We start from the raw sequence: 15509 nt of genomic DNA on the forward strand, positions 1-15509 counted from the left end.
GGAAATAGTTTTTAGTTTGTGTAATGACTCATCCATTCCCAGTCTTTATTCAAGTCTAACTTAACGATGTCCAGTTTGCAAATTAATTCCAATTCAGCAGTTTCTCATTGGAATCTGTTTTTGAAGTTTTTTTGTTGTAGTATTGCGACTTTTAGATCCGTAATCAAGTGACCAGGGAGATGAAGTATTCTCTGACTCTGGTTTTTGAATGTTATAATTCTTGATGTCTGAATTGTGTCCACTTACTCTTTTACGTAGAGACTGTCAGGTTTGGCCAGTGTACATGGCAGAGGGGCATTGCTGGCACATGATGGCATATATCACATTGGTAGATACAATCTCACTCCCTCTCTGACAACAAGAGGGGAAGGACACTGCAAACTGAGTGAAGCTAAACCCATCCTCAGGTGAGGGTATGCTGCCCACTAGGCCACCTGGCCCTTCAAGGACTATTGCACTCACTTTTGAGTGGTGTTCCACATAAGCCACCAATATTTCTTTTTTTGTTTTCCTTCTTATGGATAATATTTTCTGTGCATAGTCAGAGATCTGGTGAGAGAGCATACAACTCATTTGTACTACATTTCAAGGGATGCCACTCACTTTAGTTGCATAATTTTCCCTATGTTCCACAACTTTGATATTCTTTCACTTTCATTGTTAAATTGTTTCCATCAAAAATGAAGAAACATGAAACTGAGGTTATAAAAAGAGCTATTTACACCAAAGGAAGGAGACCAGCAGCAGTTTGTTTCTTACATGAATAACTGTCTCTCTCTCATTCTGGATCTCTATAATGTGCTGCCGTTCACATTTGGGCCTTGGCAGGCTGAGAGGTAGGGGAGAGACAGCGGAATTGTAAGTGAATAATTGTTTCTCTTCAATAGCCCTGTTTGGTTGCTACTTTGGAAGAAAAAGGTGGTTAGTGCTACATCTATGGGTCTATTTAATCTCCAACTGAGAATAAAAAAGAAAAGGAGTACTTGTGGCACCTTAGAGACTAACCAATTTATTTGAGCATAAGCTTTCATGAGCTACAGCTCACTTCATCGGATGCTTATGCTCAAATAAATTGGTTAGTCTCTAAGGTGCCACAAGTACTCCTTTTCTTTTTGCGAATACAGACTAACACGGCTGTTATTCTGAAAACTGAGAATCAGTTGTTCTGTGGACAATAAAAGGCTTTCCTCCATTGCCGGAAATGATTTCCATGTACAAATACTAGCTTACTGAAACCACACCCAGATGGTGGTATGTATCTATGGATGCCTTTCAGTTTTCATCCTAATTTGAAACCAAATTCTGCTACCTTACATCAATGTAACCAGTGGTGAGCTGGAGCCAGTTCGCACCGGTTTGCTAGAACCAGTTGTTAAATTTAGAAGCCCTTTTAGAACCGGTTGTTCCGCGAGGGACAACTGGTTCTAAAAGGGCTTCTAAATTTAACCGCCCAAAAGCGGCGCCTTAGGTGCCGACTCCATGGGTGCTCCAGCCCTGAACGCGCCGCCCCGCTCTGCTTCTCTATTTCCACCCCCAGCTTCCCGCGAATCAGCTGTTTGCACTGGAAGCCGGGGCAGGCTGAGAAGCAAGCGGCGGCTTCACACTCAGGTCCAGGGAGGCGGATGTGAGCTGGGGCGCGAGGAGGGCTGCCCGCACCACAGCGGGTAACCTGGGGGGAGGCGGCGGCACAGGGGAACCGCTCCCTGCCCCAGCTCACCTCCGCCACCCTCGGCCTGAGCGGGAAGCCACCGCCTGCTTCTCAGCCCTCCCCGGCTTCCTGCCTAACAGCTGATTCGCGGGAAGGGGTGTGTGTGTGGAGAAGCGGGGCGGGGCATTCAGGGGAGGAGGCGGAGGCAGAGCGGAGGTGAGCTGGGGCCGGGCATGGGGCGGGGAGCTGCTGGTGGGTGCTCTGCACCCATCAAATTTTCCCCATGGGTGCTCCAGCCCTGGAGCACCCACGGAGTCGGTGCCTAAGGTGCCACTTTTGATGTGATCAGTGGGGGAAGCGACTGCTCCCCCCCGCCCGACCCCTAGCTACGCTCCCCCACCCCTAGGAGCCAGAGGGGCCTTCTGGATGCTTCCTGGGAGCTGCCCCAGGTAAGCACCGCCAGGACTCCCCACTTTGCCCCTCCAGCAGGCCGCTCTGGCTGTTAGGGGTGGGGTGGGCACCCACTACAATGGCCCACGAGACCCTCCTGGCCAGTTCTGGGGGTAGTCAGGGGACAGGGGAGGGGGTGGATGGGGCAGGAGTCCCGGGGAGTGGGGGTGGGCAACGACCCCCTTGTGGGGTGAGCAGGGAACCGTTTAAGATTTTGGCAGCTCGTCACTGAATGTAACCCCACTGTCTGTCTCCAGTGGAGTTTCACTGGTACAAATCACAACAGAATTTGGCCCTTGCACAGGAAAGATCTACCCCCAAACCATGCAGTTTCTGGGTAAGTATGTTTTGTGACACATCCTTGTTCTCTTCTGAGTAGTGGTTTGTATATTTCCTATGGAGACACAGGAAAGGCTACCAGTTCTACAGATGAACTTTAATCTAAATTGCTGCCATGGTACATTTACAAACAACTGGACTACTTCTACCCATTTCTCCACAGACAATGATTGTGTATAAATAACCCGAATCTTTCATAGAGGAAATGGGTGGCAGAATAAGTGAAAGCTCAGGAAGAGGCCGAGAGAGATGCATTGGTCAAATAGGATAAAGTTCATCCACCATAACACCTGTGTGTATGCACGCATTGGCTGTAAATTATCCTACACTGACAAGACGTAGCTGCAATGGAACATCTGAGTTCGACGTGTACGTTGTGGAACTCCCAGTAACCTCTCGTCTCACGCTTGTGTTCCTTGCTTTGTTATTAGAAACTATTTTCTGAAATGTCATATTCTGTGCTGCTTTTTGGATCAAAAAGGTTGTGACCTAGATTCTAAGCTGCACTTTCTGTTTTCTGAACATCTGTACAATCTAGTCTGACTGGTGTCTTGTTCTGGTGACTTACATAAGTAGAGTTTATTTTGTGTATGAAGCTCAGAAATGTGCCAGCACCTTTTATCCCCGGAGCAACCATTGCAGCGGACGAGGATTTCCTTAAAATTCCTATGTAGAAGATCCTCCTAATCAGGAAATGACTTCTTTTTTGGTGGTGGGGAGGGTGGGCAAGAGTTGTCCCTCTATTGTTTACTCTTACACCGTACACGTCATGCAAAATATGCAGAAACACTGCTAATTAGTGACTCATGTTTGTTAGGAAAAGTTCACAAATCTACAAGTGGTTTGCCAATCAAGTTCCGCTGTCAGTTTCTTGCAGCTTCTTTTTTTCAGAGACAAAATTGTCATATTTGAAAGAGTAGCTGACTTGTAGTAATAATCCCTATTCTTGCCAACCACACTTTCTGTATGAATTTTAAATGTAAGGAAAGAGGGAGGATATTATTTTTTATATTACTGCTGATTTAAACTTAGGAAGCCTCATTAGAATACCTTACATGTTGCTTGCAGTAAAAAGTACAGTATGTGCAGTGCACTGAAGTGAGTGTACTACACACACACACTAGATAAGATATGGAAATAGTCCATTAAATGCACACGAAGACTGAGCTCATTGTCTCCTTTATATTACTTGTTTTACTTTGTGGGCAGTTATTTGGAACGTAGGAGGCAAAACAACTAATTAAGATTTTTGAGAAATACCTCCAAAAACAGTTCAGCATTTTATACAGTTGTATAAGGTAGGTAGGAGTGTGTGTGTGTGTGTGTAAGTAAAATACTAAAACGATTCCATATATAAATTTCTATGTTTTTAGGTACATTATACATGTAGAATTCCATATGAGACACTGACTCCCCTACTCATGCTGCTTGGGCATTGCATCGCATTTGTTTTAAAGGGAGGTGTGAGGACCGTCAGCACCTGGCACATGCTCTGCTCCTAGACAATCGGGTCTGCAGCACTGCCTCTGGAATGTTTACTTTGGGCCCTGGAGCAGCTGCCCCCTCATGAATCATTAATGTAGAAGGCTGGTGGTGGTGATGATGATGATGATGATGATTTATCAGCCGTGAATGGTGCATTACATTAGGAGAAAGTAAATGGTGTTTCACTGTTTTTATTTTCATGTTTTTCTGAGATTGGACAGTGTCTCAATGGTTGAATCGCCGCTGTGAAGGGGAAGCCTAAGTCCCAGCCACCAATGCCTAATGAGCACATGAGAATTCTTGATCATCTTCCAAGAGCAGAAACTGAAATATTAGGAATGGTAACATTTTAAGACATTGGGTACATATTGTAGAAATAGAAATTTTAATTTTCCCTGTGCCAGATTTTGAGAAATCCATGAAAAATTAAATGAGTGAATATTTTCTGGGTATCTGGGCAGTGCCAGGTCAGATGGTTTGCTGACTGGATGCCCTATATAGCTCATCAACAACATATGGTTTTGAAATTCACATCTAGAGATTCTCTTTTTTTTTATGATAAATATGAACTCTTCACAAGGAATTACACTAGGAAAGTTCCAAAGGCTTGAATATTCATGGCAAGCAAATGAATACAGGGTGAGAACCTGATGTTAATGGAATTTAATTTTACACTTGAATGAATGGTCAAGAATTTCACCCCAACCCCACTATCCACTAAGTTGTACTCAGCACTGTGCGTATGTGTTAGAAATGTGTGACCTTAGATGATAAATGCTCTGTAATACCCAGGTACTTTGGCACAGATTCAGAATGTAGTTAGTCTCCTGGTTCTTTCCTGTTTAAATGTCAGTTTATATATATCCAATAGTTTTCCAGTACACTGACCAGCTGTTCATCTTTAAAAGCACTTGTTGGCACCTCAAACACAATCCGCATGGGGATGTCTTATGTCTGGTATTGTCCTCAGATACTCTAGAGGCAGGCAGGATGTTAATGTGGTTAAGGCACTGAACTGGGATTTGGGAGGACTGAATTCATTTTCTAACTTTGCTGCAGATTTCCTATGGACCTTGGGAAGGATTCCCTATTGATATCAGTGGTATTTGGATTAAGCCCATCGGACCCAAAACAGTAAAGCAATACATGCTTAATTTTGAGCATGTGACTAATCCCATGGAGTTTACTGCATTGAGATTTTGATCTTTCTGCCTCAGCTCCCCATCTGTATTTCACTACTTCAGAGGCATGGCCAGTTGTTATGGTGATGGGGAGCTCTTTAAGTAGCTAGATACTGGGACTGCAAATTGTAATTTCTACTCTTAATTTCTAAAAATATTGGCAGTCCTTTGATTTTTATTACCATCCAGAACAGGCCTCCTTGCAACTTCACCATTGTGAGAGAGCCTTCTCCTCTAAACCTCCTGCCAACTAGAAAAATACCACAGGATTCATCCTTTATTGTTCTGTCCTATTGGCTCACCATAGTATTTCAACTCTTGTTGAAAGCATCTCTTCTATCTTGCTTGTACCACAATTCTTTCTGCTTTAGCTATGTAATTAACTCCACAAATCACTGTGGTGCAGTTCATATGCAAAAATGCTATAAGAATCAAGTTGTCATGTATTGTATGGTGTGGTCTGTTAAGTTGTATTCAATCCTAAAAGGACATTCCTGCAAAATTTCTCAATCCCAGTGAGAGTAATTAAAATTCCAGGCTGCCTCACATTCTCCAAAGCTGTCCTTCACTCATCCTCCCTCCACCTTTTGAAAATGATAAATCAGGGTCCTTATTGATAAATAAGTACAAGTCAGATAATTATAAACCTATATAATGGATTAAATGTTGTTGTCTGGCTTTGATTGAATGTAAGAGACTTGTGCCAATCAAGACAGCTCTTAAACCCAGTAGTGGAACACATACTGAAATTAAGTTGAATAACCTAATTTCTACCTTCTGGTAGATCTCTCCTTGCACACTGTGAAAAGGGCAAAACGGAGGCAAAAGGAAAAAAAAAGATTAAAAGGAGCAGTGCCAGCTGTTTGGAGAAGTCCTTGTTTGCCTGAGTTTAGAAAGAAAGGGGCACCATTTGGCAGTATGGGGTGCCACTGTGTTGGTTCCAGCTAATGATCCTTGTGTGAATTGAGCTGTAAGGAGAGCTGTCCATTGACCAGCACTGATTGCTTCCACCGACAGGTGCTAATGTGCAGAGGGCAGGACACAGCTGCTTGAACAGGGTTCCCATTATCCTTTGCTGGGGATTGATTTGCCCTGTGGGATGTTTGCTTTCTAGCTGTGCTAATTTTCTGAGTGCACATTTGCATGGCTCTGTGCTGAGACCGATATACAGAGGTACTTTGGCTAAATATGTGGTTTGCTCCCTCCCCCCCTCACTCTGGAAAAACTGTCTGTTAGGATGCAAGTTTTCTCTAATTATAGTGCATATTAAGGGACAGGTTCTGTGAGGAATCTCATTACCACTCATATAATGGCTTCAGGTGCAACCACAATTTAATCACATCACAAAATGGGTTTTTCAGAGGCCTTTCTTAGCCTATAAATATAGCTGTCTGCTTTTAGAACTCATACCATTGTGATGTAGAAGAATTAGAAAGGTAGTTGTCTGGGGCCAGGACCTGTGGTTCCCATTCACTGTTGCCTTGGGCAGTCAATTATACTAGTGCAAGGTGGGTGTAAAATGCGGTCAAATCAGAATGGTAGCTTTTTACTGTGCTGGTGTAATGGACTACAACAAGCTCAAGGTAAAGATAAATCTGGCTTTTTGTCTTAATGTGTGTTTGCACAGCACCTAGCACAATGGTTCCCACCTCAATAGAAGTATGAAAGGATAGGGTTTACTGGTCAATTTCAGTGATTCAAAGCACTGATTGGCTGTAGGGTTTACAGCAGTTTTATCTTGATAGAGCGCCGCAAAGAAGCCAGGTGAATCTGGGCCCATGTAATAAGAATATTCAACTGCTGCAGCTTTTATTTAGGCTCACCATTTATGAATAAAATAGTACATATGTTGCCTCCTCATAAGAAAAGACAGATCATTTATAAACTTCGCATGGATCTATTCATTTAGATTTATTTATCAAAATTTAACTTTACAGAAGCAATCTGTTTCCAGTTTGTAACCTTCCCTGCAGGGAGCTGCATTTTGCAGAAGGGAGTCTGAGTGAGGAAAATAGCCCTGCTAGCACCACCCCATCAAACCTAGCACTCAACCCTGAATCAATGGAACATGTGAGCATTTTTCCCCACCTCCATTTCCCCCTTCTGGCTGGCATTTGCACATGTTCCTTGCTCTGTACTCACATCCAGCTCCTACGTGGAGCTGCACTGCCCCTGCAGCTCCCATTGGTTGTGGGAGTGGTGCTTGGGGTGGGGGCAGTGTGTGGAGACTCCTGGCTGCCCCTACGCATAGGAGCCGGAGGGAGGACATGCAGCTGCTTGTGGGAGCCATGTGGAATAGGGTAAGGTCCAGACCCCACTCCCTGGCTGGAGCTCGAGGGCAGGATTAGAACATCTGGAGGGCTGGATGCGGCTCTCGGGCCACAGTTTGCTCACCCATGAGCCAGTCATTAAGACAAACAAGTTTGTTTACATTTACAGGAGATGATGCTGCCTGTTTCTTATTTACGTCACCTGAAACTGAGAACAGGTGTTCACATGGCACTGTTGTAGCCGGCATTGCAAGGTATTTACATACCAGATATGCTAAACATTTATATGCCCCTTCATGCTTTGACCACCATTCCAGAGGACATGCTACCATGCTGATGATGGAGTCTGCTTGATAATGACCCAAAGCAGTGTGGACCGATGCACATTCATTTTCATCATCTGAGTCAGATGCCACTAAGAGAAGATTGATTTTCTTTTTTTGATGGTTTGGGCTCTGTATTGGAGTGTTGCTCTTTTAAGACTTATGACAGCGTGTTCCACACCTCGTCCCTCTCAGATTTTGGAAGGCACTTTAGATTCTTAAACCTGGGGTTGAGTGCTGTAGTTATCTTTTTGAAATCTCATTTTGGTACCTTTTTTTGAGTTTTGTCAAATCTGCAGTGAAAGTGTTCTTAAATTGAACAACATATGCTGGCTCATCATCCGAGACTGCCATAACACGAAATATATGGCAGAATGAGAGTAAAACCATTGACTAGGAAACCTACAATTCTCACCCAAGGAGTTGAGTCGCAAACGTGCAGGGCTGAAGTAGAGTTTCTAGCTTCTGCAGTTTTTCAAAATCTTGACTTGTCAGCACTGATAGATTTGTGTTTTTGAAGACCTAATGTGGCTGTGATAGTGGCTCTATTGCCGAGCAGGTGTAACTCATACACCTCCTGGGTGTGGTGTTCTGTCCCATCTAGTGGCACCGAGACCACTTAAAAAGAGATAAAATGAGTCTGCTCTACAGCCTTAGCTAAGAGCCAGCTGGCTTTTAGCTCATGCGGTAGAGGCTCATGTACTAAGCTCTAGAGGTCTCCGGTTCAATCCCGCTTGCCAATGAACGCGGTCTGTCGGCGTTAACAGGCACTGAACCATACCCAATGTGGAGTTCCAGCTGGTTGAAATATCTTGTACAAGAGGTTCTTGTTTCTGTCAATTTGCAGCTTGTTGTATTCCTACCTCTTTACTGTGAGCTGGACTGTGTTTGAAATGGCCCACAAGTTTTCTACATTTTGGCAGCACATTTTCAAAACCACCAGCACTGAATGCTACTGTAATGGATTGCTGCAGACTGTGAGCAACGTACATCATGTGGTCAAAAGGCCAATGGCTGTCTGCTGCTATCATACTACATGCACTGTCAATACTAATTGTTACTTTTTTCTTGAATATTTCATTCTTTCGCAACATCCAAGAATGCTCTGTCCATGCTTCAGCATAATGTCTCTTCACTATGTGTTACTGTTAAAGCAAATGACTGACGTGTCCATGCAGCATCAGTCAGGTATGCCTTGACTCCAAAATAGCTGTGATTGCTCAAGGATGTCCAGTGATCACCAGTCAAAGCAGCAGCTTGTGCATTTTTCAGAAGCTCCACCTTTGGTAGCCTTCTCAGTGTGACATAGGTCATGTATTCATGATGCAATAGTTCTTCAGGAGGGCAAGGTGTATGACTGAATGGAAGGTGCAATTTGAATAACATCTCTCAGCTCTCTATCATTTACAAGGTTGAGTGGTCTGCAGTTCATAGCTATCCACTTTGCCATAGGATTAGTTAAGCTGTTGTACTTTGACCCATGGGCTTGTCACAATCCTGAAAGTTTGTAAGCATAATCTTTCATGGCTGGTGGGATTCATTTGCACAGGGAGGATGGTGTACCGCCCCAGTGCATCCAGACCCCCCAAGCATGGGGCAGGCGGCGTGTGGGCCCCCCCCCCCAACACCCGGGAGGACTAGTGGCACACGGCACACCTGACCCCCAAGCACTGAGCCGTGTGGCCCCAGCCACCCCAAATCCTGGTCCCCTAGCCCCAGCAGCACTGAAGAGGAGCAGCCTGCCTGGGCTGGGACCCAGGGGGAAGGGCAAGCAGGAGTGGGCTTCAGGGAGGAGCATGGGTGGTGCCATGCCAGGCTCTTTGTGGAGGCACAGCCCAAGGTTGGTGGGTTATCTGTAGCAGAAGAACTGGAAGTGAAAGCATGTTTAGTGCATAGGTGGTATTGCATAGTACTTAGATGGTATTGGAACTCAGCCTTGCAATAGTTACAGAGAGCCATCAGGAAGTTTTTTTTTTTTAAATAAACATCCCATTCAAAAGACCTGAACTTTTGCTGCTTTGCTTCATTAACTTTTTCTGATATTTAATCACTCCAGATCATGAGAACACAGTAGAACTGTGCCAAAGTATAGTAAGTGAAAAGAATCAAAACAGTGGTGTGCTATTAACGCTCTTTAAAAAAAGTGTTAATTTGTTTTACATTAATCGCTTGTGTTAACTGTGATTAATTTACAGCCCTAAAAATATAATAATAATTCTATATTTGTAAATTGCACTTTCATGACAGAGATTGCACTACAGTACTTGTAGGAGGTGAATTGAAAAATATTGATGGTTTTTTTACAGTGCAAATATTTGTAATCAGAATAATATAAACACTGTACATTTTGTGCTCTGTGTTGTAATTGAAACCAATAAATTTGAAAATGTAGAAAAACATGCACAAATGTTTATAATAAATTTGAATTGGTGTTCTATTGTTTAACAGAGCTATTAAAACTGCGATTAATCCCTATTTTAAAAATCTAATTAATTTTTTGTTAATTTGAATTAACTGCAATTCATTGACAGCCCTAACGAAAATATGAATAATATACATTTAACAAAGTCAGGGAAGGAATTTTGTCAGAAGCATGGGAATAGCCAGTGGTGAGTTGTATTCCTCTTTTTTTAATTTTTACATAGCTGGAGTTGCCTTACTCTTAGAACACAGGGGACTTCCATTCATATCTTTTTTTGCACTACTGTAATGGCCATTGTGGCTACTTGAATGAGTTACTTGTGCTGCAGCACATCAGCTCATTTAAGTAGTCTTTCTGATGTAAGTGTGGACAACACTAGGAAGTGTCTCATTAAATGATAACTGCAGCGTACTGCTGTAGAGTACAGTCTTTAGGTACCATGGGCGGGGGCGGGGGAAGGCTAGCTGTAGTACTTCAGATAATTTAAAAAGTAAAAAACCAAGACTATGTACTTAAGGTGACCAGATGTCCCGATTTTATAGGGACAGTCCCGATGTTTGGGTCTTTTTCTTATATAGACTCCTATTACCCCCCACCTCCTGTCCCGATTTTTCTCATTTGCTGTCTGGTCACCCTAAATGTACTAGAAAGAGGGCCTGGTTGTGCTCTCATTTTCACCGGTGTAGGTCAGCAGCAGCTGCACAGAAGTCAATAGACTGATATCCGTGTAAATGAGTTCAGAATAAGGCCCAGAAGGAATGGGGGAAAGGAAGAGATGACAAACAGTGGGAGGGATAGGAGTAAAGAGAGAGAATGTTTGACCACTTCCTGTATTGCACTTCTGCGTGTCTGGGACTATGATGTTAAGGATCTTACAAAGGGCAATAAACAGCAGTCCTCTATCAGGCCATTTCCGTTCCCTTTGGGGTCTAATTCTTCTCTCACTTGCACTGGCACAAATCAAGTGTGACTTTCTTGAAATCAGTGCACTTACACCACTGAAAAAACAGCGTACATGAGTGAATCAAGCCCTATATATGCCAAGGCACCTAATGTGTTAAAAAAAGAATGATTAGAAATGGGGGAAAAATACAGACATTTAAAAGAAGCAGGTGAAGCTAATAGAGCTTTACTGAAAGGGGTGGTGATATAGCTAAAAAAGAAAATAATTAAATTCAAATAGAATGATAATTAAAATATAAGAGCAGAGAAAAGAATATATTAAAAAAGGCAATAGGAGTGAAATAGGAAATAAGAATGTAAGAACTAGAAGGTAGGAGATGAAAAAAAATCTTTGTATCTAAAGCAATAGTACAAAAAAGCAGCATTTTTTATAAGATACCTTTTTGGATTGACAGCCACCCTGAAAGATCTCTAAGGAAACCAATTCAATTCAACTATGACTCTAGTTAATTAAGATACCAAAGTACGTTACTGATTTAGACAGCAATTCAATGCAGTTGTAGTGAAGGTGTCAATCAGTATAACTACAATCCAAATTAGATTTTTTTTTTAAAGGTTTGATCCTGCTCCCTTTGATGTTAATGGCAAAATCCCATTGATTTCAATGGAGCAGGAAAAAGCTCTAGTACAGAAAAGGGAGTTGTGACCTGGCTGAACAGCTGTTAGAGGCAGGGAAGAACATGGACAGGGGTTAAGATCAGAGATATTATCTGGGGTAGGATGTGACTTGGACTACGCACCTACATTGAGGAATGAAAGGGAGTAAGAACTTCCCTTACATGTCTGCATAGGAGTATGCTGGAGTAGATGAGTAGAGGGTGGCAGGGAACGGGTAGAGCCTTAGTTCTTCCCCTCTGGTGTGTGGCAACCAGCAGGGCTGGTATAGGTAGCAGCAACTTACTCTTCCCCAGAGCAAGGGGAAAGCAGGAAGGGATTGTGCCTCATAAGAATGGCCATACTGGTCAGACCAAAGGTCCATCCAGTATCCTGTGGGCCGACAGTGGCCAATGCCAGGTGCCCCAGAGGGAGTGAACCTAAAGGTAATGATCAAGTGCTCTCTCTCCTGCCATCCATCTCCACACTCTGACAAACAGAGGCTAGGGACACCATTTCTTACCCATCTTGGTGAGTAGCCGTTACTGGACTTAATCTCCATGAATTTATCCAGTTCTCTTTTAAACCCTGTTATAGTCGTAGCCTTCACAACCTCCTCAGGCAAGAAGTTTCACAGGTTGACTGTGCACTGAGTGAAGAAGAACTTCCTTTTGTTTGTTTTAAACGTGCTGCCCATTAATTTCATTTGGTGGCCCCTAGTTCTTATATTATGGGAACAAGTAAATAACTTTTCCTTATTCACTTTCTCCACACCACTCATGATTTTATATACCTCTATCATATCCCCCCTTAGTCTTCTCTTTTCCAAGCTGAAAAGTCCTAGCCTCTTTAATCTCTCCTCATATGAGACCTGTTTCTAACCTCAAATCATTTTAGTTGCCCTTTTCTGAACCTTTTCTAATACCAGGATATCTTTTTTGAGATGAGGGGACCACATCTGTATGCAGTATTCAAGATGTGGGTGTACCATGGATTTATATGAGGGCAATAAGATATTCTCCGTCTTATTTTCTCTTTTTTTTAATGATTCCTAACATCCCGTTTGCTTTTTTGAGTGCCGCTGCACACTGCGTGGACGTCTTCAGAGAACTGTCCACAATGACAAGATCTTTCTCCTGATTAGTTGTAGCTAAATTAGCCCTCATCATATTGTATGTATAATTGGGGTTATTTTTTCCACTGTGCATTACGTTACATTTAGCCATGTTAAATTTCATTTGCCATTTTGTTGCCCAATCACTTAGTTTTGTGAGATCTTTTTGAAGTTCTTTACAGTCTGCTTTGGTCTTAACTATCTTGAGCAGTTTAGTATCATCTGCAAACTTTGCCATCTCACTGTTTACCCCTTTCTCCAGATCATTTAATTGGTCCTAGGACTGACCCTTGGGGAACACCACTAGTTACCCCTCTCCATTCTGAACATTTACCACTTATTCCTACCCTTTGTTCCCTGTCTTTTTAACCAGTTCTCAATCCATGAAAGGATCTTCCCTCTTGTCCTATGACAACTTAATTTACATAAGAGGCTTTGGTGAGGGACCTTGTCAAAGGCTTTCTGGAAATCTAAGTACACTATGTCCACTGGATCCCCCTTGTCCACATGTTTGTTGACCCCCTCCGAGAACTCTAATAGATTAGCAAGATATGATCTCCCTTTACAGAAACCATGTTGACTTTTGTGCAACAATTTATGTTCTTCTAGGTGTCTGACAATTTTATTTTTTACTATTGTTTCAACTAATTTGCCTGGTACTGACATTAGACTTATCAGTCTGTAGGTGCTAGGATCACCTCTAGAGCCCTTCTTAAATATTGGCATTACATTAGCTATCTAATGAGTTAAGTACAATACTTCCCAGAGCTACTCCAAGGATTGAGCAGTTTATGCACCATTCTTTACTCAGGTCTATGCCCAAAGGCACAATTTAGCCCTTACTGGGTAGCTTTACAAAGTAAGGACACAATCCTACAAAGAATCGAACATGTGAGTTACTTTGCCTCCCGTGAGTAGCCCCATTGTCTTCAATAGCACTACTCACCTACATAAACCATGGCCCATGTTTGTCTTTGTTGCTTTGAGTGATGTTAGAGATTGGAAGGAGTCCTGTTTTGGTTAAGGCAATGGACTGGAAGTTCTGGAACTGAGAAGATCTGGGTTTAGTTCCTAGCTTTTCCACAGACTTTGTTTCGGAGTAGCAGCTGTGTTAGTCTGTCTTCGCAAAAAGAAAAGGAGTACTTGTGGCACCTTAGAGACTAACTAATTTATTTGAGCATAAGCTTTTGTGAGCTACAGCTCACTTCATCAGATGCATTACTTTGTGTGACCTTTCACAAATCATTTAACCTTTCCGTGAAATTCCATCTGTGAAATAGGGTTGATAATTTCCAACTCAGTGATATTATGTAGATAAACCTGATGATGTTTGTGCAGTGCTAAGGTACAGTGGTAGAGGCTATGGACACATACCTGGACACATTGATGGAAATAAACAAGGTAATTCCAATCCCTAGCATAAACATAGCACTAAATTCCTGTAAAGGAAACGTAGGTTTGTAAGTAACCATGGGGCAAATCTCTCTTCTATAGGTGCAATACAGGATGTATGAAAGTACAGTTTAACCATTAGTCACATGTGGAGCAGTACTGTGGTCCTGGCCTTTCCCTAGTGACACGTGTGGAAGAGGGCATGGAAGCTGACTTGTAGAGGTCCGTGTGGGTGTAATTCAGGGCACTATATAATCTGGTGAGTTAAACAATCCTGGTAAATGACATCATTACCATAGCACACAAACTCCCACTGAAATTAATGACAGGTTTCAGAGTAGCAGCCATGTTAGTCTGTATTCACAAAAAGAAAAGGAGGACTTGTGGCACCTTAGAGACTAACCAATTTATTTGAGCATAAGCTTTCGTGAGCTACAGCTCACTTTATCGGATGCATTCCGCTGAAGTGAGCTGTAGCTCACGAAAGCTTATGTTCAAATAAATTGGTTAGTCTCTAAGGTGCCACAAGTACTCCTTTTCTTTTTACTGAAATTAATGGTATTTCACGTAACGGACTACAGACACCATATTTTTATGTAGAACATTAATATGCATGTAAAATATGTCATAAAAACAAAATAATCTGCTCCTTCTCAGGACTCCTTTTTGAAACAGGGCTCATAACAGAAGTGCCAGTGGACCTCTTGATGGACACCAGCCACTATTTGTTTTTACTTGGCTATTTACTCTCATTCTTTATAATGCCTTGCTAGAAACTTGAAAACAAGATTTTTTTTTCCTTCTCTGATGATTTCCTTTTCCGTTTGTCAAATACAGTTTTCTCCTGGGGTTTTTCTACTGATGTTTGCAGGGATATGCAAAGTCCTATGTTTGCTAATTTGTTGCTGCTTAGTTCTTATCTTTGATTTTTCATGTGAACTGATGGATTATTTATGCTAAATAAGGCAAGGGGGGCTCTTAAATTTCAGAGAATTCCTCCACTAAATAACTAGGAAAAGCTTGGTGTATAGAGGAGGAGAGTGTGAGAAACACAAGGGCCAGCTGGATCCTACACTCAGGAAAGTAAAGGTACTGACCTACCATGATCCTCTTTCCCCTCCATATCACCAAACAGCCATGCATTGCACCCTTTGAATGTGTGTTGTTGTGGACACGTTCCCTAGACAGTGTGGAGCTCTGGGAGGCACAACGAACTAGATCCTCAACTGGTGTAAATTGCCATAGCTCCATTAAAGCCAGTGGTGCAATGTTCATAGAATCATAGAATATCAGGGTTGGAAGGGACCTCAGGAGGTCATCTAGTCCAA

The 15509-nt window shown here is 42.5% G+C and overlaps 1 pseudogene; it reads right to left on the reverse strand.

The window, feature by feature from the left end:
• Nucleotides 1-7447: 7447 nt before the first annotated feature.
• Nucleotides 7448-9723, reverse strand: LOC144261894 (E3 SUMO-protein ligase ZBED1-like; annotated as a pseudogene).
• Nucleotides 9724-15509: the final 5786 nt, after the last annotated feature.

The sequence above is a fragment of the Eretmochelys imbricata genome, chromosome 3 (genome assembly GCF_965152235.1).
Source record: "Eretmochelys imbricata isolate rEreImb1 chromosome 3, rEreImb1.hap1, whole genome shotgun sequence".
Taxonomy (NCBI): domain Eukaryota; kingdom Metazoa; phylum Chordata; order Testudines; family Cheloniidae; genus Eretmochelys; species Eretmochelys imbricata.